The sequence below is a fragment of the Oncorhynchus tshawytscha genome, unplaced genomic scaffold (genome assembly GCF_018296145.1).
Source record: "Oncorhynchus tshawytscha isolate Ot180627B unplaced genomic scaffold, Otsh_v2.0 Un_scaffold_16570_pilon_pilon, whole genome shotgun sequence".
Taxonomy (NCBI): domain Eukaryota; kingdom Metazoa; phylum Chordata; class Actinopteri; order Salmoniformes; family Salmonidae; genus Oncorhynchus; species Oncorhynchus tshawytscha.
This window is the reverse complement of record NW_024609796.1, coordinates 135,001-160,000: the sequence shown is the minus strand read 5'-3', so window position 1 is coordinate 160,000 and position 25,000 is coordinate 135,001. Positions and strand designations below refer to the sequence as shown.

The window sequence follows — 25,000 nt, the reverse complement described above, 5'->3', positions numbered from 1 at the left end:
AAACTAGTTTACATACACTTAGGTTGGAGTCATTAAAACTAGTTTACATACACTTAGGTTGGAGTCATTAAAACTAGTTTACATACACTTAGGTTGGAGTCATTCAAACTAGTTTACATACACTTAGGTTGGAGTCATTCAAACTAGTTTACATACACTTAGGTTGGAGTCATTAAAACTAGTTTACATACACTTAGGTTGGAGTCTAAAACTAGTTTACATACACTTAGGTTGGAGTCATTCAAACTAGTTTACATACACTTAGGTTGGAGTCATTCAAACTAGTTTACATACACTTAGGTTGGAGTCATTAAAACTAGTTTACATACACTTAGGTTGGAGTCATTAAAACTAGTTTACATACACTTAGGTTGGAGTCATTCAAACGAGTTTACATACACTTAGGTTGGAGTCATTAAAACTAGTTTACATACACTTAGGTTGGAGTCATTAAAACTAGTTTACATACACTTAGGTTGGAGTCATTAAAACTAGTTTACATACACTTAGGTTGGAGTCATTAACTAGTTTACATACACTTAGGTTGGAGTCATTAAAACTAGTTTACATCACTTAGGTTGGAGTCATTAACTAGTTTACATACACTTAGGTTGGAGTCATTAACTAGTTTACATACACTTAGGTTGGAGTCATTAAAACTAGTTTACATACACTTAGGTTGGAGTCATTACAAACTAGTTTACATACACTTAGGTTGGAGTCATTCAAACTAGTTTACATACACTTAGGTTGGAGTCATTAAAACTAGTTTACATACACTTAGGTTGGAGTCATTCAAACTAGTTTACATACACTTAGGTTGGAGTCATTCAAACTAGTTTACATACACTTAGGTTGGAGTCATTCAAACTAGTTTACATACACTTAGGTTGGAGTCATTCAAACTAGTTTACATACACTTAGGTTGGAGTCATTCAAACTAGTTTACATACACTTAGGTTGGAGTCTAAAACTAGTTTACATACACTTAGGTTGGAGTCATTCAAACTAGTTTACATACACTTAGGTTGGAGTCATTCAAACTAGTTTACATACACTTAGGTTGGAGTCTAAAACTAGTTTACATACACTTAGGTTGGAGTCATTAAAACTAGTTTACATACACTTAGGTTGGAGTCTAAAACTAGTTTACATACACTTAGGTTGGAGTCATTAAAACTAGTTTACATACACTTAGGTTGGAGTCTAAAACTAGTTTACATACACTTAGGTTGGAGTCATTAAAACTAGTTTACATACACTTAGGTTGGAGTCATTCAAACTAGTTTACATACACTTAGGTTGGAGTCATTAAAACGAGTTTACATACACTTAGGTTGGAGTCATTAAAACTAGTTTACATACACTTAGGTTGGAGTCATTCAAACTAGTTTACATACACTTAGGTTGGAGTCTAAAACTAGTTTACATACACTTAGGTTGGAGTCTAAAACTAGTTTACATACACTTAGGTTGGAGTCATTCAAACTAGTTTACATACACTTAGGTTGGAGTCATTCAAACTAGTTTACATACACTTAGGTTGGAGTCATTCAAACTAGTTTACATACACTTAGGTTGGAGTCATTCAAACTAGTTTACATACACTTAGGTTGGAGTCATTCAAACTAGTTTACATACACTTAGGTTGGAGTCATTAAAACTAGTTTACATACACTTAGGTTGGAGTCATTCAAACTAGTTTACATACACTTAGGTTGGAGTCATTAAAACTAGTTTACATACACTTAGGTTGGAGTCATTAAAACTAGTTTACATACACTTAGGTTGGAGTCATTAAAACTAGTTTACATACACTTAGGTTGGAGTCATTAAAACTAGTTTACATACACTTAGGTTGGAGTCATTAACTAGTTTACATACACTTAGGTTGGAGTCATTAAAACTAGTTTACATACACTTAGGTTGGAGTCATTAAAACTAGTTTACATACACTTAGGTTGGAGTCATTAACTAGTTTACATACACTTAGGTTGGAGTCATTAAAACTAGTTTACATACACTTAGGTTGGAGTCATTAAAACTAGTTTACATACACTTAGGTTGGAGTCATTCAAACTAGTTTACATACACTTAGGTTGGAGTCATTCAAACTAGTTTACATACACTTAGGTTGGAGTCATTCAAACTAGTTTACATACACTTAGATTGGAGTCATTCAAACGAGTTTACATACACTTAGGTTGGAGTCATTCAAACGAGTTTACATACACTTAGGTTGGAGTCTAAAACTAGTTTACATACACTTAGGTTGGAGTCATTCAAACTAGTTTACATACACTTAGGTTGGAGTCATTCAAACTAGTTTACCTACACTTAGGTTGGAGTCATTAAAACTAGTTTACATACACTTAGGTTGGAGTCATTAAAACTAGTTTACATACACTTAGGTTGGAGTCATTCAAACTAGTTTACATACACTTAGGTTGGAGTCATTCAAACTAGTTTACATACACTTAGGTTGGAGTCATTCAAACTAGTTTACATACACTTAGGTTGGAGTCTAAAACTAGTTTACATACACTTAGGTTGGAGTCATTCAAACTAGTTTACATACACTTAGGTTGGAGTCATTCAAACTAGTTTACATACACTTAGGTTGGAGTCATTCAAACTAGTTTACATACACTTAGGTTGGAGTCTAAAACTAGTTTACATACACTTAGGTTGGAGTCATTCAAACGAGTTTACATACACTTAGGTTGGAGTCATTAAAACTAGTTTACATACACTTAGGTTGGAGTCTAAAACTAGTTTACATACACTTAGGTTGGAGTCATTCAAACGAGTTTACATACACTTAGGTTGGAGTCATTCAAACTAGTTTACATACACTTAGGTTGGAGTCATTCAAACTAGTTTACATACACTTAGGTTGGAGTCTAAAACTAGTTTACATACACTTAGGTTGGAGTCATTCAAACTAGTTTACATACACTTAGGTTGGAGTCATTCAAACTAGTTTACATACACTTAGGTTGGAGTCTAAAACTAGTTTACATACACTTAGGTTGGAGTCTAAAACTAGTTTACATACACTTAGGTTGGAGTCATTAAAACTAGTTTACATACACTTAGGTTGGAGTCTAAAACTAGTTTACATACACTTAGGTTGGAGTCTAAAACTAGTTTACATACACTTAGGTTGGAGTCATTCAAACTAGTTTACATACACTTAGGTTGGAGTCATTCAAACTAGTTTACATACACTTAGGTTGGAGTCTAAAACTAGTTTACATACACTTAGGTTGGAGTCATTCAAACTAGTTTACATACACTTAGGTTGGAGTCATTCAAACTAGTTTACATACACTTAGGTTGGAGTCATTCAAACTAGTTTACATACACTTAGGTTGGAGTCTAAAACTAGTTTACATACACTTAGGTTGGAGTCATTCAAACTAGTTTACATACACTTAGGTTGGAGTCTAAAACTAGTTTACATACACTTAGGTTGGAGTCTAAAACTAGTTTACATACACTTAGGTTGGAGTCATTAAAACTAGTTTACATACACTTAGGTTGGAGTCTAAAACTAGTTTACATACACTTAGGTTGGAGTCTAAAACTAGTTTACATACACTTAGGTTGGAGTCATTCAAACTAGTTTACATACACTTAGGTTGGAGTCTTTAAAACTCGTTTTTCAACCACTCCACAAATGTCTTGTTAACAAACTATAGTTTTGTCAAGTCGGTTAGGACATCTACTTTGTGCATGTCATTTTTCCAACAATTGTTTACAGACAGATTATTTCACTTATAATTCAATGTCTCACAATTCCAGTGGGTCAGAGGATTACATACACTAAGTTGACTGTGCCTTTAAACAGCTTGAAAAATTCCAGACAATTAAGTTCTGGCTTTTGAAGCTTCTGATAGGCTAATTGACATAATTTGAGTCAAGTGGAGGTGTACCTGTGGATGTGTTTCAAGGTCTACCTTCAAACTAAGTGCCTCTTTGCTTGACATCATGGGAAAATCACTATTAGTAGAATGAGTTTCAAAAGAAATCAGCCAAGAAATCAGCCAAAACAATTGTAGACATCCACAAGTCTGATTCATCCTTGGGAGTAATTTCCAAATGCCTGAAGGTACCACGTTCATCTGTACAAACAATAGTACACAAGTATAAACACCATTGGACCACATACAGCTCAGGAAGGGGACGCGTTCTGTCTCCTAGAGATGAACGTACTTAGGTGCGAAAAGTGCTAATCAATCCCAGAACAACAGTAAAGGACCTTGTGAAGATGCTGGAGGAAACAGATACAAAAGTATCTATATCCACAGTTAAACAAGTCCTTTATCGACATAACCTGAAAGGCCGCTCAGCAAGGAAGAAGCCACTGCTCCAAAACCTCCATAAAAAAAGCCAGACTACGGTTTGCAACTGCACATGAGGACAAAGATCGTAGTTTTTGGAGAAATGTCCTCTGGTCTGATGAAACAAAAATAGAACTGTTTGGCCATAATGACCATTGTTATGTTTGGAGTAAAAATGGGGAAGCTTGCAAGCTGAACAACACCATCCCAGCCGTGAAGCACAGGGGTGGCAGCATCATGTTGTAGGGATGTCTTTGCTGCAGGAGGGACTGGTGCACTTCACAAAATAGATGGCATCATGAGGAGGGAACATAATGTGGATATATTGAAGCAACATCTCAAGACATCAGTCAGGAAGTTAAAGCTTGGCCGCAAATGGGTCTTCCAAATGGACAATGACCCGAAGCATACTTCCAAAGTTGTGGCAAAATGGCTTAAGGACAATAAAGTCAAGGTATTGGAGTGGGCATCACAAAGCCCTGACCTCAATCCTATAGAACATTTGTGGGCATAACTGAAAAAGCGTGTGCAAGCAAGTATGCCTACAAACCCGACTCAGTTACACCAGCTCTGTCAGGAGGAATGGGCCAACATTCACCCAACTTATTGTGGGAAGCTTGTGGAAGGCTACCCAAAACGTTTGACCCAAGTTAAACAATTTAAAGCCAATGCTACCAAATTCTAATTGAGTGTATGTAAACTTCTGACCCACTGGGAATGTGATGAAATAAATAAAAGCTGAAATAAATAATTCTCTCTACTATTATTCTGACATTTCACATTCTTAAATGTGATGATCCTAACTGACCTAAGACGGAATTTTAACTCTGATTAAATGTCATGAATTTTTACAAACTGAGTTTAAATGTGTTTGGCTAAGGTGTATGTAAACTTCCGACTTCGACTGTATGTAGAACCTAAAATGGTTCTTCGGCTTTCCCCGTCGGAAAACCATAGGAAAACCCTTTGAATAACACTAGGTTCTACCTGGAACCCCAAAAAGTGTTCTGCCTGGAACCAAAAAGGGTTCTCCTATGGGGACAGCTGAAGAACCCCTTTGGAAATCTTTTTCTAAGATTGTCCTCCACACGACTCCATAGTTGACTTTATATCATAACAGTGGAGAAGTATTTAACATAGCCTAAAACGCTAGCCGTTTATATTATGTGTACACACACACGCACACACACACACAGCCAGCCAGCCAGCCAGCCACAGAGGCTGCTGACAAATGGCAGTGTAGTCCAAGGGTATTAATCTCCCTGCAGTTCGTTTGCACTGACTGTCTTCTACATGCAACAAATGTCACTCCCCTTTGCCAGAAAAGCACTCTTACTTAGTCATGTGTTTCTCCAAACCAGGGACAAGGGAAGAGGGAGGGACCTTTCGTACAGTTTAAACCATTTTAAAAGTTATGTTCCTCCAATGTTGATGTACCCTCTAAAAGATTTCTCCTCACATGAACTGCCCTGCAGAATACTATGGACTAGAGGAAGGTAATGGTGTGCGTCTCAGCCCTGTACTTGAGGATTGCCTTTTGGTTGTATTGTGGATGTCAGACCAGGGTCAAACATATATGTTAAATACTTTCAAACACTTGAGCTACACTTGATTTAGTGTGCAATTGACCCAATGGAGTGGTCGCACAAGGCCAATCAATATCCATGCTACATCAGGTATCTGGAGGTATTTACCATTTGACCCAGGTCTACCTCTGGTTTGACTTGTGTGATTGTGTTTCTGTCCTTTGTTTTGATTGATGTATTGATTGTTGGTGAATAGACACTGTCCAGCCCAGAGAAAGATGAATAGTGCAGCCAGGCTGTCCTATTGACCCGTTATGGATGGAAGGGACCACAGCCACTAGTCAGACACAGTACTGCTGCAGCAGGGACACTCACTGGCCCTCCAGAATATGTGCAAAGTTAAGAAGAACACAAAGATCATTTGACACCATCATACTGTTGAACAATGTTTTACATTTCAAGGGTAAAATATGATTATGGCTTGGCATGTCTGGTGAAACTTTTTGCATGGTGATTTCATATTGACGATATGATTGTATTTATTCAACAAATCAGCCATTGCGTGCAAATCCATGGACAGCCTTGGCAGTCCTGATTTGAATGGAATTGCATGATTGCATGCTGTACTGTGATCTTCAGTGATCAGCTAAAACCAGATTGATTTCACAATCAATCGGACGTCCATACCACCCATTGCCTTTAATCCAGTTGATATGAAGTCAGTGTGTCTAATGCTGTGTGTTGTATCCAGCCAGGGACTATGAGATTATAAAGTCAGTGTGTCTAATGCTGTGTGTTGTACCCAGCCAGGGACTATGAGATTATACAGTCAGTGTGTCTAATGCTGTGTGTTGTACCCAGCCAGGGACTATGAGATTATACAGTCAGTGTGTCTAATGCTGTGTTGTACCCAGCCAGGGACTATGAGATTATACAGTCAGTGTGTCTAATGCTGTGTGTTGTACCCAGCCAGGGACTATGAGATTATACAGTCAGTGTGTCTAATGCTGTGTGTTGTACCCAGCCAGGGACTATGAGATCATACAGTCAGTGTGTCTAATGCTGTGTGTTGTATCCAGCCAGGGACTATGAGATTATACAGTCAGTGTGTCTAATGCTGTGTGTTGTACCCAGCCAGGGACTATGAGATTATACAGTCAGTGTGTCTAATGCTGTGTGTTGTACCCAGCCAGGGACTATGAGATTATACAGTCAGTGTGTCTAATGCTGTGTGTTGTATCCAGCCAGGGACTATGAGATTATACAGTCAGTGTGTCTAATGCTGTGTGTTGTACCCAGCCAGGGACTATGAGATTATACAGTCAGTGTGTCTAATGCTGTGTGTTGTATCTGTGTGTTGTATGCCAGGGACTATGAGATTATACAGTCAGTGTGTCTAATGCTGTGTGTTGTACCCAGCCAGGGACTATGAGATTATAAAGTCAGTGTGTCTAATGCTGTGTGTTGTACCCAGCCAGGGACTATGAGATTATAAAGTCAGTGTGTCTAATGCAGTGTGTTGTACCCAGCCAGGGACTATGAGATTATAAAGTCAGTGTGTCTAATGCTGTGTGTTGTACCCAGCCAGGGACTATGAGATTATAAAGTCAGTGTGTCTAATGCTGTGTGTTGTACCCAGCCAGGGACTATGAGATTATACAGTCAGTGTGTCTAATGCTGTGTGTTGTACCCAGCCAGGGACTATGAGATTATACAGTCAGTGTGTCTAGCTGTGTGTTGTACCCAGGGACTATGAGATTATACAGTCAGTGTGTCTAATGCTGTGTGTTGTATCCAGCCAGGGACTATGAGATTATACAGTCAGTGTGTCTAATGCTGTGTGTTGTACCCAGCCAGGGACTATGAGATTATAAAGTCAGTGTGTCTAATGCTGTGTGTTGTACCCAGCCAGGGACTATGAGATTATAAAGTCAGTGTGTCTAATGCTGTGTTGTACCCAGCCAGGGACTATGAGATCATACAGTCAGTGTGTCTAATGCTGTGTGTTGTACCCAGCCAGGGACTATGAGATTATACAGTCAGTGTGTCTAATGCTGTGTGTTGTATCCAGCCAGGGACTATGAGATTATACAGTCAGTGTGTCTAATGCTGTGTGTTGTACCCAGCCAGGGACTATGAGATTATAAAGTCAGTGTGTCTAATGCAGTGTGTTGTACCCAGCCAGGGACTATGAGATTATAAAGTCAGTGTGTCTAATGCTGTGTGTTGTACCCAGCCAGGGACTATGAGATTATAAAGTCAGTGTGTCTAATGCTGTGTGTTGTACCCAGCCAGGGACTATGAGATTATAAAGTCAGTGTGTCTAATGCTGTGTGTTGTACCCAGCCAGGGACTATGAGATTATACAGTCAGTGTGTCTAATGCTGTGTGTTGTACCCAGCCAGGGACTATGAGATTATACAGTCAGTGTGTCTAATGCTGTGTGTTGTACCAGCCAGGGACTATGAGATTATACAGTCAGTGTGTCTAATGCTGTGTGTTGTACCCAGCCAGGGACTATGAGATTATAAAGTCAGTGTGTCTAATGCTGTGTGTTGTACCCAGCCAGGGACTATGAGATTATAAAGTCAGTGTGTCTAATGCTGTGTGTTGTACCCAGCCAGGGACTATGAGATTATAAAGTCAGTGTGTCTAATGCTGTGTGTTGTACCCAGCCAGGGACTATGAGATTATAAAGTCAGTGTGTCTAATGCTGTGTGTTGTACCCAGCCAGGGACTATGAGATTATACAGTCAGTGTGTCTAATGCTGTGTGTTGTACCCAGCCAGGGACTATGAGATTATAAAGTCAGTGTGTCTAATGCTGTGTTGTACCCAGCCAGGGACTATGAGATTATACAGTCAGTGTGTCTAATGCTGTGTGTTGTACCCAGCCAGGGACTATGAGATTATACAGTCAGTGTGTCTAATGCTGTGTGTTGTACCCAGCCAGGGACTATGAGATTATAAAGTCAGTGTGTCTAATGCTGTGTGTTGTACCCAGCCAGGGACTATGAGATTATACAGTCAGTGTGTCTAATGCTGTGTGTTGTACCCAGCCAGGGACTATGAGATTATACAGTCAGTGTGTCTAATGCTGTGTGTTGTACCCAGCCAGGGACTATGAGGGATTATACAGTCAGTGTGTCTAATGCTGTGTGTTGTATCCAGCCAGGGACTATGAGATTATACAGTCAGTGTGTCTAATGCTGTGTGTTGTACCCAGCCAGGGACTATGAGATTATACAGTCAGTGTGTCTAATGCTGTGTTGTACCCAGCCAGGGACTATGAGATTATACAGTCAGTGTGTCTAATGCTGTGTGTTGTACCCAGCCAGGGACTATGAGATTATACAGTCAGTGTGTCTAATGCTGTGTGTTGTATCCAGCCAGGGACTATGAGATTATACAGTCAGTGTGTCTAGTGCTGTGTGTTGTATCCAGCCAGGGACTATGAGATTATACAGTCAGTGTGTCTAATGCTGTGTGTTGTACCCAGCCAGGGACTATGAGATTATAAAGTCAGTGTGTCTAATGCTGTGTGTTGTACCCAGCCAGGGACTATGAGATTATAAAGTCAGTGTGTCTAATGCTGTGTGTTGTACCCAGCCAGGGACTATGAGATTATACAGTCAGTGTGTCTAATGCTGTGTGTTGTACCCAGCCAGGGACTATGAGATTATACAGTCAGTGTGTCTAATGCTGTGTGTTGTACCCAGCCAGGGACTATGAGATTATACAGTCAGTGTGTCTAATGCTGTGTGTTGTACCCAGCCAGGGACTATGAGATTATAAAGTCAGTGTGTCTAATGCTGTGTGTTGTACCCAGCCAGGGACTATGAGATTATACAGTCAGTGTGTCTAATGCTGTGTGTTGTACCCAGCCAGGGACTATGAGATTATAAAGTCAGTGTGTCTAATGCTGTGTGTTGTACCCAGCCAGGGACTATGAGATTATACAGTCAGTGTGTCTAATGCTGTGTGTTGTACCCAGCCAGGGACTATGAGATTATACAGTCAGTGTGTCTAATGCTGTGTGTTGTACCCAGCCAGGGACTATGAGATTATACAGTCAGTGTGTCTAATGCTGTGTGTTGTATCCAGCCAGGGACTATGAGATTCAGAGACAGAGGATTGAGCTGGGTCGCTGTATCGGAGAGGGACAGTTCGGGGACGTCCACCAGGGAGTCTACATGAGCCCGGTAGGCCTAGGCTGTGTCCCAAATGGCTCCCTATTCCCTATTTATCCGACTGCTTTTGACCAGAGCCCTATGGGTATCCCTATGGGCCCTGTTCTAAATAAATGCTCTACATAGGGAATAGGGAGCCTACACATTCGTGGAAAACAAGACACAATCCTGTTAGACTTGATTTATTTAAAGGACCATTTGCTGATGTTTTATTTCTCTCTGTAGGAAAACCCTGCTCTGTCTGTGGCCATCAAGACGTGTAAGAACTGCACCTCTGATAGTGTCAGGGAGAAGTTCTTACAAGAAGCTCGTAAGTAACACACCTCCTCCTGTCGTCCTTCTTGATCACAGCACATACGACCTCTTGCTCTTCAGACATCAGTTGTGTGTATACTACTGAGGGTTGAACACGTGACCTTTTAGTTTGCATCTAGGGCGCATTCTCAGCATAGCAATCTCAGACAGATATTTCTACCTTTTTAGGGCTACCACATATAGATTTTTAGAATGCAGCCCAAATGGCACCCTATTTCCTATATAGTGCACTTTATAGGGATTAGGGTGCCATTTGTGACGCAACCTTAGTGTAGTAGTGGGTTTTTGAACAGCAGAAGACTGGTCTTCAGCTCCAGTGGGTTTTTGAACAGCAGAAGACTGGTCTTCAGCTCCAGTGGGTTTTTGAACAGCAGAAGACTGGTCTTCAGCTCCAGTGGGTTTTTGAACAGCAGAAGACTGGTCTTCAGCTCCAGTGGGTTTTTGAACAGCAGAAGACTGGTCTTCAGCTCCAGTGGGTTTTTGAACAGCAGAAGACTGGTCTTCAGCTCCAGTGGGTTTTTGAACAGCAGAAGACTGGTCTTCAGCTCCAGTGGTTCTGACAGAGAGAGAGGCTCCTTTATCCAGATGAAATGCCCAGACAAGGTGGGACTGAGCTAAACCCATGTATGAAAACGCAGCAGGAATGTGTGGAGGCTGCAGGGGGACTGGGGAGGACAGAACACTGCTTTAGAGAGGGATGGGTTTTGAGAAAGTGGGTTTACACTAGTACAGTCCTGCTGATATCCCACGTGCAACACACACCCCTTCCCTTCCCCTTGCTGAAGTCTGACACACACCCCTTCCCTTCCCCTTGCTGAAGTCTGACACACACCCCTTCCCTTCCCCTTGCTGAAGTCTGACACACACACACACATGCGTGCATGCCCACACACACTCTCTCTCTCTAACACTACACACATGGACGCACACACACAGAGAGACAAAATCCAAACACACACACACACACGCACACACTGCTCTAAAACACATCAAATAGCACATCACCACTGTAAACTATCTCCCCTCTTCTCCTCCTCTCCTGTCCTCTCCTCCCCTCCTCTCCTCTCCTGTCCTCTCCTCCCCTCCTCTCCTGTCCTCTCCTCCCCTCCTCTCCTCTCCTGTCCTGTCCTCTCCTCCTCTCCTGTCCTCTCCTCCCCTCCCCTCCTCTCCTGTCCTCTCCTCCCCTCCTCTCCTCTCCTGTCCTCTCCTCCCCTCCCCTCCTCTCCTGTCCTCTCCTCCCCCCTCTCCTCTCCTGTCCTCTCCTCCCCTCCTCTCCTGTCCTCTCCTCCCCTCCTCTCCTCTCCTGTCCTGTCCTCTCCTCCCCTCCTCTCCTCCCCCCCTCCTCCCTCTCCTGTCCTCTCCTCTCCTGTCCTCTCCTCCTCTCCTCTCCTCTCCTCTCCTCCCCTCCTCTCCTCCCCCCTCCTCTCCTCTCCTGTCCTCTCCTCCCCTCCCCTCCTGTCCTCTCCTCCCCTCCTCTCCTCTCCTGTCCTCTCCTCCCCTCCCCTCCTGTCCTCTCCTCCCCTCCTCTCCTCTCCTGTCCTCTCCTCCCCCTCCTCTCCTGTCCTCTCCTCCCCTCCTCTCCTCTCCTGTCCTGTCCTCTCCTCCTCTCCTGTCCTCTCCTCCCCTCCTCTCCTCTCCTGTCCTGTCCTCTCCTCCTCTCCTGTCCTCTCCTCCCCTCCTCTCCTCTCCTGTCCTGTCCTCTCCTCCTCTCCTGTCCTCTCCTCCCCTCCCCTCCTCTCCTGTCCTCTCCTCCCCTCCTCTCCTGTCCTCTCCTCTCCTCCCCTCCCCTCCTCTCCTGTCCTCTCCTCCCCTCCTCTCCTGTCCTCTCCTCCCCTCCTCTCCTCTCCTGTCCTCTCCTCCTCTCCTGTCCTGTCCTCCCCTCCTCTCCTGTCCTCTCCTCCCCTCCTCCTCCCTCTCCTCTCCTGTCCTGTCCTCTCCTCCTCTCCTGTCCTCTCCTCTCCTCCCCCCTCCTCTCCTCTCCTGTCCTGTCCTCTCCTCCTCTCCTGTCCTCTCCTCCCCTCCTCTCCTCTCCTGTCCTGTCCTCTCCTCCTCTCCTGTCCTCTCCTCCCCTCCCCTCCTCTCCTGTCCTCTCCTCCCCCCCCTCCTCTCCTGTCCTCTCCTCCCCTCCCCTCCCCTCCTCTCCTGTCCTCTCCTCCCCTCCTCTCCTGTCCTCTCCTCCCCTCCTCTCCTCTCCTGTCCTCTCCTCCTCTCCTGTCCTGTCCTCTCCTCCTCTCCTGTCCTCTCCTCCCCTCCTCTCCTGTCCTCTCCTCCCCTCCTCTCCTGTCCTCTCCTCCCCTCCTCTCCTCTCCTGTCCTCTCCTCCCCTCCTCCCCTCCTCTCCTCTCCTGTCCTCTCCTCCCCTCCTGTCCTCTCCTCCCCTCCTCTCCTGTCCTCTCCTCCCCTCCTCTCCTGTCCTCTCCTCCTCTCCTCTCCTGTCCTCTCCTCCCTCCCCTCCCCTCCCCTCCCCTCCCCTCCCCTCCCCTCCCCTCCCCTCCCCTCCCCTCCCCTCCTCTCCTCCTCTCCCCCTGCTGTCCCCTCCTCTCCTCTAAGCCCAGCCTCTCCTCCCCTCCCCTGCTGCCCCTCCTCTCCTCTAACCCCAGCCTCTCCTCCCCTCCTCTCTCCCTTCCTCTCTCCCCTCCTCCCTTCTCCTGTCCCCTCCTCTCCTCCCCTCCCCTCATCTCCACACAGGGTGCTCAGCAGGAGCAGAGTTGATGACATGTTATCTGAGAAAAAAACAAAGATGGCGGTTTGAGTCTAAGTCATCCTAAAATAGCCCACTGTAAACATGGGCCTGCTTCCTTCATAACAGCCTTGATATTTATTATCAACATGAATAATAATCCACTATATAATCAGTCTTCATTTTCCACTCTACCTTTTCGCCCTACATACAGTAACCTGATTCTATAAACCGTAGCCTAGCTAATCCCTGGTCTATTCAATTACAGTGAATAGACTGTGTGTGTGTGTGTGTGTGCATGTTGTCCCCATGCAGTGACCATGCGTCAGTTTGACCACCCCCACATAGTGAAGCTGATTGGAGTGATCACAGAAAACCCCGTGTGGATCATCATGGAGCTGTGTACACTGGGAGAGGTACAGAACACACACACAATACAGTGCTTTAAAACAGGAATCAGTTTAACAGTGATGACCTCAGGCTCTGTAATAGTAACCTATGGATCATCATGGAGCTGTGTACACTGGGAGAGGTACAGAACACACACACAATACAGTGCTTTAAAACAGGAATCAGTTTAACAGTGATGACCTCAGGCTCTGTAATAGTAACCTATGGATCATCATGGAGCTGTGTACACTGGGAGAGGTACAGAACACACACACAATACAGTGCTTTAAAACAGGAATCAGTTTAACAGTGATGACCTCAGGCTCTGTAATAGTAACCTATGGATCATCATGGAGCTGTGTACACTGGGAGAGGTACAGAACACACACACAATACAGTGCTTTAAAACAGGAAGCAGTTTAACAGTGATGACCTCAGGCTCTGTAATAGTAACCTATGGATCATCATGGAGCTGTGTACACTGGGAGAGGTACAGAACACACACACAATACAGTGCTTTAAAACAGGAAGCAGTTTAACAGTGATGACCTCAGGCTCTGTAATAGTAACCTATGGATCATGCTGAAGAGTACTGTAATTTGAGTTTTTAGATTGTTTTCACCCATTTAGTCTTGGATGGTACTTCTACCTTTCACATGGTTTCAGCTGTTAGGGATGGCCATCTAGTGGTGGATAGAGGCATCACATTCAAGGTTCAATTTCGAGGTTTAAACAGTACACTGTAGAAGGCAGTCTATATGTGATCAGGGTCAGATTAAGAAATCATAGGCCCCAGGCTTTGTTTTTTCTATAGCCCTTCCTTCCCGGTACACCATCATTTTCTGTAAACAAATCCATGAACCAAGATGCAATTGGAAGCGTGTTACATTTACTGTTGAGGAAAGAGGCCCTAAAGCCAGAATAACATTTGGCATGTGGCATAGGCTACAGTTGAGCAGAGATGTTTTTTGGAATTTCCGCACATGAGGATTTTAAAAAACACATTTCATGCATTTCTGTCATTTGCATGACAGAAGACATTAGCACAATATTTTTTAATACCACACAGATGACTGAAATCAGTGTCTACTCTGACTGACAAACTGAGATCAATCTGGTCTGGAATTCACAACAAACAATAGCCCAGGCCAATGAAGCGACACACAGATTGTACATTATCAGGAGGTAATATATATACAGTATATATATCACAGTAGGCTACTAAATGTAATGTCCAGTGGCACACTGACTCCCCTAATGATGAAGATGAAGCCATAGGCCACTGTCGTGTCTTTACTATCATTAAATTGAAGACTTAGTTTTATCAAAGATTCTCTGTAATTAGTATTACACGATTAAACTGATTAATCATGTAACTGTAATTAACTAGGAAGTCGGGGCACCAAGGAAATTATTCAGATTACAAAGTTATAATTTCCTGAGATATTTTATATCTGATCAATTAGTCTTCTAATTAATTAATTATTTACTTTACCTCACGTTCGTCTCATTCCAAACGTCGTAAATTGTTGGTTATCTGCACGAACCCAGTCTTCACTATGAGTCATCCATACATCAATTGTCTTAAATAATTTATTTACTAACTAAGTTATTCACACAAATGAATAAACAAACAAACAAGAAATGATAGGGGAATGTGCCCTAGTGGGCTAAACCGGCATGGGGGCTTATTGTACAAAAGGGAAGTGGAGTTCGACTGAGAAGACAACGTACAGTTGATAATTCTAACAATTGAAATGCTAATCCTTTGCACATGAACGCTCACTCATTCGGGAACAACTGCAATCAATACATATATTTACACTAGGTGTGTCGTCGGGATCTCTCCCTGAAAAGTTAGTTTCTGTTGGAGAGTTTCCATCCTCTCTTTCCCTCTCTGTCGTGGGTAGTTCAGAGTGACATTCATTCATTTCGTTATAGAATGGATGTTTCGGCGGGTGTCGTTCTTCACGTTCAATGATACCGAATTCCTAGCTGCAGACTAGTAATTAATATCAAAGACTTGTTCTTATTCTGTCGGTATCGACATTCTAAGAGTTTAACCATGTGGTATGGTTAAAAGATTCAGCAATGGTCTCAACCTTTGTCCTCTCGTGATTGAGAGAAAACATAGTCTGTAACCTTTGTCCTTTCGTAATGGAGAAACATGGTCTGTTGAGGAATTCTCAAGGTTGGGGTTTATTCGGAATTGCAGAAAAGGGCCTGTCCCAGGATGCCCGACCCTAACTGGGCTCATGGGCAGTCCTCTGATTTAGTTAAACTCAAAAGGGAATTGGAGTTTCCTTCATTAAACAGTCCAAAATCACATTACACAATTTTACAAACAGTATCATACTCACTCGTTCATCTTATACAACAATTAGATGTAAACCTCATATCTGAGGCTATTATATTAACAGTGTTATGGTAATGTGGCCGCACCGTCTCTCATGAGTTTTACAAACTTGTACCAAACGGACCAGTTCGTAGCTCGATTCTTCACCAATCTTTTATACTTTCTCCGGAACATAAATGTTGTTCGAACCTCAAGTTCTGTGAGGTCGAAGAAATTCCTTTGTTCTCTATACTGTGTGGCACTGAGGCAGGATCTTCCTGGGATTTATGACCTCTCTGACCACAGCAGCCTAGTTGTAGGAGGCAGGGAGAGGGGGATGGGGGTTGCTGTACCCACTCGTCGTGGCAATAGCCTGTCTCAAGAGGAGCTACTTTGAAAAACAGTGCTGCTGTCATTTGTTGAGAAATGTGTTTCCATTGATTCTATAGACAAATTAGTCTTATTTTTTCAGCAGTAGGCATTTGCTTTCCAAAATGTACGTTTTTCCAGTGATTGTATTTTGAAATCTGTAAATCTGTAAATTTTGAAATCTGTAAAAGGCAAACTGACATCCGCAGCCAACCAGGCCCAGACGGCATCCCCAGCCGCGCCCTCAGAGCATGCGCAGACCAGCTGGCCGGTGTGTTTACGGACATATTCAATCAATCCGTATACCAGTCTGCTGTTCCCACATGCTTCAAGAGGGCCACCATTGTTCCTGTTCCCAAGAAAGCTAAGGTAACTGAGCTAAACGACTACCGCCCCGTAGCACTCACTTCCGTCATCATGAAGTGCTTTGAGAGACTAGTCAAGGACCATATCACCTCCACCCTACCTGACACCCTAGACCCATTCCAATTTGCTTACCGCCCAAATAGGTCCACAGACGATGCAATCTCAACCACACTGCACACTGCCCTAACCCATCTGGACAAGAGGAATACCTATGTGAGAATGCTGTTCATCGACTACAGCTCGGCATTCAACACCATAGTACCCTCCAAGCTCGTCATCAAGCTCGAGACCCTGGGTCTCGACCCCGCCCTGTGCAACTGGGTACTGGACTTCCTGACGGGCCGCCCCCAGGTGGTGAGGGTAGGCAACAACATCTCCTCCCCGCTGATCCTCAACACTGGGGCCCCACAAGGGTGCGTTCTGAGCCCTCTCCTGTACTCCCTGTTTACCCACGACTGCGTGGCCACGCACGCCTCCAACTCAATCATCAAGTTTGCGGACGACACAACAGTGGTAGGCTTGATTACCAATAACGTCGAGACGGCCTACAGGGAGGAGGTGAGGGCCCTCGGAGTGTGGTGTCAGGAAAATAACCTCACACTCAACGTCAACAAAACTAAGGAGATGATTGTGGACTTCAGGAAACAGCAGAGGGAACACCCCCCTATCCACATCGATGGAACAGTAGTGGAGAGGGTAGCAAGTTTTAAGTTCCTCGGCATACACATCACAGACAAACTGAATTGGTCCACTCACACAGACAGCATCGTGAAGGCGCAGCAGCGCCTCTTCAACCTCAGGAGGCTGAAGAAATTCGGCTTGTCACCAAAAGCACTCACAAACTTCTACAGATGCACAATCGAGAGCATCCTGGCGGGCTGTATCACCGCCTGGTACGGCAACTGCTCCGCCCTCAACCGTAAGGCTCTCCAGAGGGTAGTGAGGTCTGCACAACGCATCACCGGGGGCAAACTACCTGCCCTCCAGGACACCTACACCACCCGATGTTACAGGAAGGCCATAAAGATCATCAAGGACATCAACCACCCGAGCCACTGCCTGTTCACCCCGCTATCATCCAGAAGGCGAGGTCAGTACAGGTGCATCAAAGCTGGGACCGAGAGACTGAAAAACAGCTTCTATCTCAAGGCCATCAGACTGTTAAACAGCCACCACTAACATTGAGTGGCTGCTGCCAACACACTGACACTGACTCAACTCCAGCCACTTTAATAATGGGAATTGATGGGAAATGATGTAAATATATCACTAGCCACTTTAAACAATGCTACCTTATATAATGTTACTTACCCTTCATTATTCATCTCATATGCATACGTATATACTGTACTCTATATCATCGACTGCATCTTTATGTAATACATGTATCACTAGCCACTTTAACTATGCCACTTGGTTTACATACTCATCTCATATGTATATACTGTACTCGATACCATCTACTGTATCTTGCCTATGCTGCTCTGTACCATCACTCATTCATATATCCTTATGTACATATTCTTTATCCCCTTACACTGTGTATAAGACAGTAGTTTTGGAATTGTTAGTTAGATTACTTGTTGGTTATTACTGCATTGTCGGAACTAGAAGCACAAGCATTTCGCTACACTCGCATTAACATCTGCTAACCATGTGTATGTGACAAATAAACATTATTATTTTTTTAAATATAATCCATAGATGTCAGTTCCCTGGCACCCATTGCTAGTGTACCCATTAGGGCTCCCGAGTGGCGCAGCGGTATAAGGCCCTGCATCTCAGTGCTTGAGGTGTCACTACAGACACCCTGATTCGATTCCTGGCTGTATCACAGCCTGTGATTGGGTGTCGCAGAGGACAATTGGCCCAGCATCGCCTGGATTTGGCCGGTGTAGGCCGTCATTGGAAATAAAAATTTGTTCTTAACTGACTTGCCTAGTTAAATAAAGGTTAAGTAAATAAAAGATGTTAAATGAGTTTAACAGTCAAATTGCCAGTGTAAGAGGTTCCAAAACCCCTTCTATGGATTATATGTCTATGGCCACAACAAGCTGTAACCTATATGTGTCGCTTTAACTGCAGCCAACCCGACTGTATGCATAACCATACCTGTAACTGACAAAATAAAGGAAACACTTAAATTAGGTGTATTTTATGGTGCGGGGTGCAATTTCCTGGCATGGTTTAGGTCCACTTGTAGAATCTATGCCAAGGCGCATTGAAGCTGTTCTGGCAGCTCGTGGTGTCCCACTTTATGTTGGTGTTTCCTTTATTTTGGCAGATAAGCTACCTGTATGTGCTTGTGATAAAACTTAATCGACAGGTTTTATGTAGCAAAATTTGAAATTGTGTTTTTTACTTTGGATAAAAGTAGAGACTCAGAGCTAGAAAATCATATATCATACACTACAGTTGAAAAACAAAGGGAAAGTAATTCTGTTTTGAAAGTTGATAAACTTGTAACCTCACTTTTGAGAAAATGGCCCTTAATGTTTTGGTACCTACTGGGGAGCTTTTCTTTGTCTACACCCATTCAGCATTGTTCACACCCTCTTTAAGCCTTTGCCCGTCCCATCTCTTTAAGGATTCACGTGAGGCCATGTACTAAACATCCAAAGATTTCAAGACTAAAGGCTGGTTTGTACTACGTGTTCATAAATGTAATCTGGACGGCCAGAGAGTGCTCAGAGTGCACTCTGGGCATTCGTAAACTCAGCGTTGTCAGATTGTACATTCGCAAATTCAGAGCGTTTCGCTCTCGGAACGTTCAGAGCTCACACTGGATGGTCTAGCCGAGGAGTAGGGTTGATCCAAGCGTTCTGACCTAACATCAGCAGTCAAGCACCCAAGCTAACTGGCTAATGTTGGCTAGCTACTTCCAGACACAAATGAGAGAACAGTTCACTCTGACCATTTTACTGGCACTAGCAGAGCTGGTTAGGCAGTTTTTATGTTATCCAGAGCATTGGTGACTGCAACTGTGCTGCTGGCAATAATTTAATCACGCTTTTTTGCCAACGTTTACTGACACGGGCTATATACAATTGGTGTTGAGCGTTCGTAAATTCGTCAGTTATTCTGCGCTCTGGCACACTGAGACAAGAGTGATCTGAAATCGGAGTAGATAGCCAGAGCGAATTTATCAGCTAAGTCTATCAACGGTTGTCGCATTGACACCATGAACTTTGAAATCGTTACTTGCATAGTGCAGTCTTTTGTTTAGACATGTAGTTAGCTAGCTAAACAATGAACCATAATCCCAACTCATAACGTTAATACCCTGCATGAATCTGCAGGCAGCTAACCAACCAGGTTCAATGTTATCTAGCTAACATTAGGCTATAACTAGCAATGCAAATGGCTCTGTGATACGAATAATATAACTACACAGATCATACACGTAACGTTAGCTAGCCAGCCAGCTAACGTTAGCTAGTTAGCTAACAGTACACTTTAACTTGAAATTAAAACAACTTTCTGACTAAATTAGAAATGTGCAATATCTGAAAATGTAGCCAGCTAGACTATCTTACCCGTATGCATGGATAGACGCTTCTCCCTCTCTGTCACAGATGCCATGGTTGCCCTTAGTTTGAAGATGTACTCCAGAGACAGGTGTTTTATACAGCAGCCTTCTGTGTGTTCTCTTTTCAACTCAATCTGCATATTTGCAATCAAACGGCAGAATCTTTTCCGTCTCCTTAACTATCATACTCTAATTCCACTGATTTCAAAACTGGAGGACAACACTTATGCAGTTCTACTATTCAATGTCTTTCAAAAAAGCCCTGTTAGAATGGATTACCTACACATACTGACCGCTTCATGTTATAGACATGGCAGACCAGTCTGAACTCATCTCTCGGCATGTCCAGCCCACTTATTATCTCAGCCTATCATGGCTAGCAAGAAGGTTGCTGCCTTTTTCTGTGGCTAAACTAACTAGGCTTGTAATTTAACCATTTTTTTTGTATTTACAGATGGAATACAAGTTTGTTATTAAGGCACATGAAAGTTCACATGTTCCAGAAGGCATTTCTGCCAAAAAACACATTTTTATCATTTAAAAAAAGTTTACTCTCCTGTGTAGTAGCGATGCGCGACATACGCCTAGTTTCCTGAAATTGTGCTCTCTGGTGTATTTTGAACATTGAGAGCGGGCTCCTGTGGTTGGATAAACAATTATTATAATAATACAAAAAAATGTTTTGTCCCAGCCCCTGACTTACACAATTGACCAGTCACATTTATTTATTATGCAGTTTATTATTATTATTATTTTTAAATTCATCAGTTACCCAATCAAGGCAGGGCCCCCAGTTACCCACATGGTACCCCCTACCTCCTCTCCTCCCCCCATCTGATGATTAGCAGAACGGCATCAGGCTGTCTACACTCAAAATATATACTACATATTTATAAATACTGTATATATCTCCTTTATTATTATTATACATTTTTTGAATGTTTCTTTTCCTCTCTTGGGCCCCCAACAGGCCTGTGCCCAGGGGCTTCTTGGGCCCCCAACGGGCCTGTGCCCAGGGGCTTCTTGGGCCCCCAACGGGCCTGTACCCAAGGGCTTCTTGGGCCCCCAACGGGCCTGTGCCCAAGGGCTTCTTGGGCCCCCAACGGGCCTGTGCCCAGGGGCTTCTTGGGCCCCCAATGGGCCTGTGCCCAGGGGCTTCTTGGGCCCCCAACGGGCCTGTGCCCAAGGGCTTCTTGGGCCCCCAATGGGCCTGTGCCCAGGGGCTTCTTGGGCCCCAACGGGCCTGTGCCCAAGGGCTTCTTGGGCCCCCAACGAGCCTGTGCCCAAGGGCTTCTTGGGCCCCCAACAGGCCTGTGCCCAGGGGCTTCTTGGGCCCCCAACAGGCCTGTGCCCAGGGGCTTCTTGGGCCCCCAACAGGCCTCAGCCCAGGGGCTTCAGCCCCAGGAAGCTCCTGCATTAAACCATCCCTGTATGTAATGTACAGGCTAAAGTGAGTATTATCTTTTGTTTTCTCTTCCATCTTTACAGCTACGCTCCTTCCTGCAAGTGAGAAAATACAACCTGGACTTGGCATCACTGATTCTCTATGCTTTCCAGCTAAGCACAGCACTTTCCTACCTGGAGAGCAAGCGGTTTGTACATAGGTAAGCCCTCACCCCAACCTAGCCTTATTAATATGGCTTTGGTGCGTTTCCTGTAAACACACTACTCTTCTCTTCTCCATTGTAACCATGTCTGCGTCTTGAAGGGATATAGCTGCCAGGAACGTGCTGGTATCCTCAGTGGACTGTGTTAAACTGGGAGACTTTGGCTTGTCTCGATACATGGAGGACAGCTCCTATTACAAAGGTAGGAGTTTCACCTGTTCTGGAGACTAACTGTCCACAGTCAGCATACCAGAGGAGATCACTTTCTGCTGTTTATGTTATCAGTAAGTCATTCATTAGGCTCCTCACTCTTAAAGCAGACAGCTGTGGCTGCTGTCATTCATGGACATTATAAACATGGAAATATCTGTTGCACGTATGCATGGGGCGAGTGAAAGAAACTCAACAGCTCTTTTCATCAGCGTATGACTCTGTGAGACTGCTATTGTGAACCACTCATCTAACTATGGCTTAGGGAAGTCCTGTGGGAGGGGAAGTGTTTGTCTTGTTACTTGTTGCATTGTTCATGTGTACCTGTCTAATCAATCACAATAAAAACATTTGATCACAAAAAATCTAAGTCCTGCTTTCACCTCTCCTCCCAGCCTCCAAAGGGAAACTGCCTATCAAATGGATGGCACCAGAGTCTATTAACTTCAGACGCTTTACCTCAGCCAGTGACGTGTGGATGTTTGGTGAGTATGGGAATTTGATACAGTACTTCTCAAACAGTGCTCTAAAACTTTTAAGTTCAAGGCTGTATGTTATTAGCTGATAAATTAGGGTTTAAATATATATATGTTCCTCTGTACTCCAGGTGTGTGTATGTGGGAGATCCTCATCTACGGAGTAAAACCCTTCCAGGGGGTGAAGAACAACGATGTCATCGGGCGGATAGAGAACGGAGAGCGTCTGGCCATGCCCCACAACTGCCCCCCTACCCTGTACAGCCTGATGACCAAGTGCTGGGCCTACGACCCTAGCAAGAGACCCTGCTTCACAGAGCTCAAAGCCCAGCTCAGGTATGGCCGTCAGTCGGTCTATCTGCATGTACATTGCTGTAGTGCATGGTGCGTTATCATACCTTGAAGACTATCTCCTACAACTACAATGTCATAAGATCTGAACTGAGGTACATTGACTATGGAGGAACAATAATGCATATCTATCAGGGTTGGAGTTCATTCCATTGTATTAATTGAGTCAGTTCAGGAAGTGAACTGAAATTCCAATTCCAAAAGTTTCTCATAGAGAGTGTGGGGGGGGGTTTGTCTAATAATTCTAATAATTTGTACACTGCAAATTGACCACAACTAAGCCCAAAAAGAGGTTGTATTTAAAAAATAACAATAATTTCATACCTTGGTTATGTTGAAACACGATCACGTCTCTTTTTTTATTTGTGAGACTACTTGGAAACAGATTTCCTGAATTAAATAGATAACGAAAAAATATATATTTTTAAACAGGCCACCTGTTGCCGACCCCATCTAGATAGATTTTCATTCTTGGTCACTAGATGGCACCAAAGCATCCACACATTTCAATCGTTGAAGGTGGAATTGACTGGCCTGTTTGAAGTAGATATACTGTATTACATGCCCAGTTCTCTGGCTGACACTTGGCTTCGGGTGCTGGGTTTTGGGTGCTGTGATTCAGTTGAGGTCAGTCACACCTCTGGCTGACACTTGGCTTCATGGTGTTTTGGGTGCTGTGATTCAGTTGAGGTCAGTCACACCTCTGGCTGACACTTGGCTTCATGGTGTTTTGGGTCCTGTGATTCATTTGAGATCAGTCACACCTCTGGCTGACACTTGGCTTCATGGTGTTTTGGGTGCTGTGATTCAGTTGAGATCAGTCACACCTCTGGCTGACACTTGGCTTCATGGTGTTTTGGGTGCTGTGATTCAGTTGAGATCAGTCACACCTCTGGCTGACACTTGGCTTCATGGTGTTTTGGGTGCTGTGATTCATTTGAGATCAGTCACACCTCTGGCTGACACTGGGCTTCATGGTGTTTTGGGTTCTGTGATTCATTTGAGATCAGTCACACCTCTGGCTGACACTTATCTTCATGGTGTTTTGGGTGCTGTTATTCAGTTGAGATCAGTCACACCTCTGGCTGGCATGAGACATAGGGAAATCCATCTCAGTTGGTTTCCACTAGATAGCACAGCAACAAAGTCAAAATTGGCTATAAAATTCATGAAAAAAAAGTGCTTTTTGATCTTAATTTACGGTTAGGGTTAGGCATCAGGTTGTGTGGTAAGGTTAGGGTTAAGGTTTAAAATCAAATCACATTTTAAGAAGAGAAATTGTTGAAATAGGTGGGGTTAATGGCTTTGTGGCTGTGGTGACCAGTGATGACCCTCTCAGTAGCTCTGACTTGTCAGACCGTGCCCGTCTGTCCCACTTCCTGTCTGGGATGACCTCATTGTTGGTATGGTAACTGAGAGGGACAGTACCAGGGCTTGGAGTTTTGGGGACTATTCAATTGGTTTCAGTTTATGGGGCAAACTATATTGAGTGGAGCTCAAGTGTTTGATATGTGTCTGACCCAGGTTTATTAAGGACGTAGTGAAAGGGACAATTACAAATGGCCACCGGCCACTGTTTTGGTAAACAGCTGAGGAACGAGGCTAGAGAATTGTAATCTCACTCACATTCATAGACAGAGCTATGGATACAAGGACTGACCATCCATGATATCAGTTTGAACCATGTTTTTGAATCTATACAGTGTTAACAATTACATTGTTTAAATACAATGAAGTGAAACAAGCTTATATGTTAGGTATTGATGGGTGAACTAAAGCTCTTGACGTGTTCAGAAGTTATATTCTTCAACAATCAATGGGGATATACCATTTATTTAAATGTCCAAACATGAATGTAGCAGTTGCAGAAAGGTCAGTATGTAATAGTGGTGAGGAAAGCACCTTCAGGTAATCCTTCTCAAGAAAGGTCAGTATGTAATAGTGGTGAGGAAAGCACCTTCAGGTAATCCTTCTCAAGAAAGGTCAGTATGTAATAGTGGTGAGGAAAGCACCTTCAGGTAATCCTTCACAAGAAAGGTCAGTATGTAATACTGGTGAGGAAAGCACCTTCAGGTAATCCTTCACAAGAAAGGTCAGTATGTAATAGTGGTGAGGAAAGCACCTTCAGGTAATCCTTCTCAAGAAAGGTCAGTATGTAATAGTGGTGAGGAAAGCACCTTCAGGTAATCCTTCACAAGAAAGGTCAGTATGTAATACTGGTGAGGAAAGCACCTTCAGGTAATCCTTCACAAGAAAGGTCAGTATGTAATACTGGTGAGGAAAGCACCTTCAGGTAATCCTTCTCAAGAAAG

General features: G+C 43.6%; 1 pseudogene; it reads left to right on the top strand.

Annotated features, from left to right (window-relative positions):
- LOC112242167 overlaps positions 1-25,000 on the top strand; it is a 169,034-nt pseudogene that overhangs the window by 110,717 nt on the left and 33,317 nt on the right.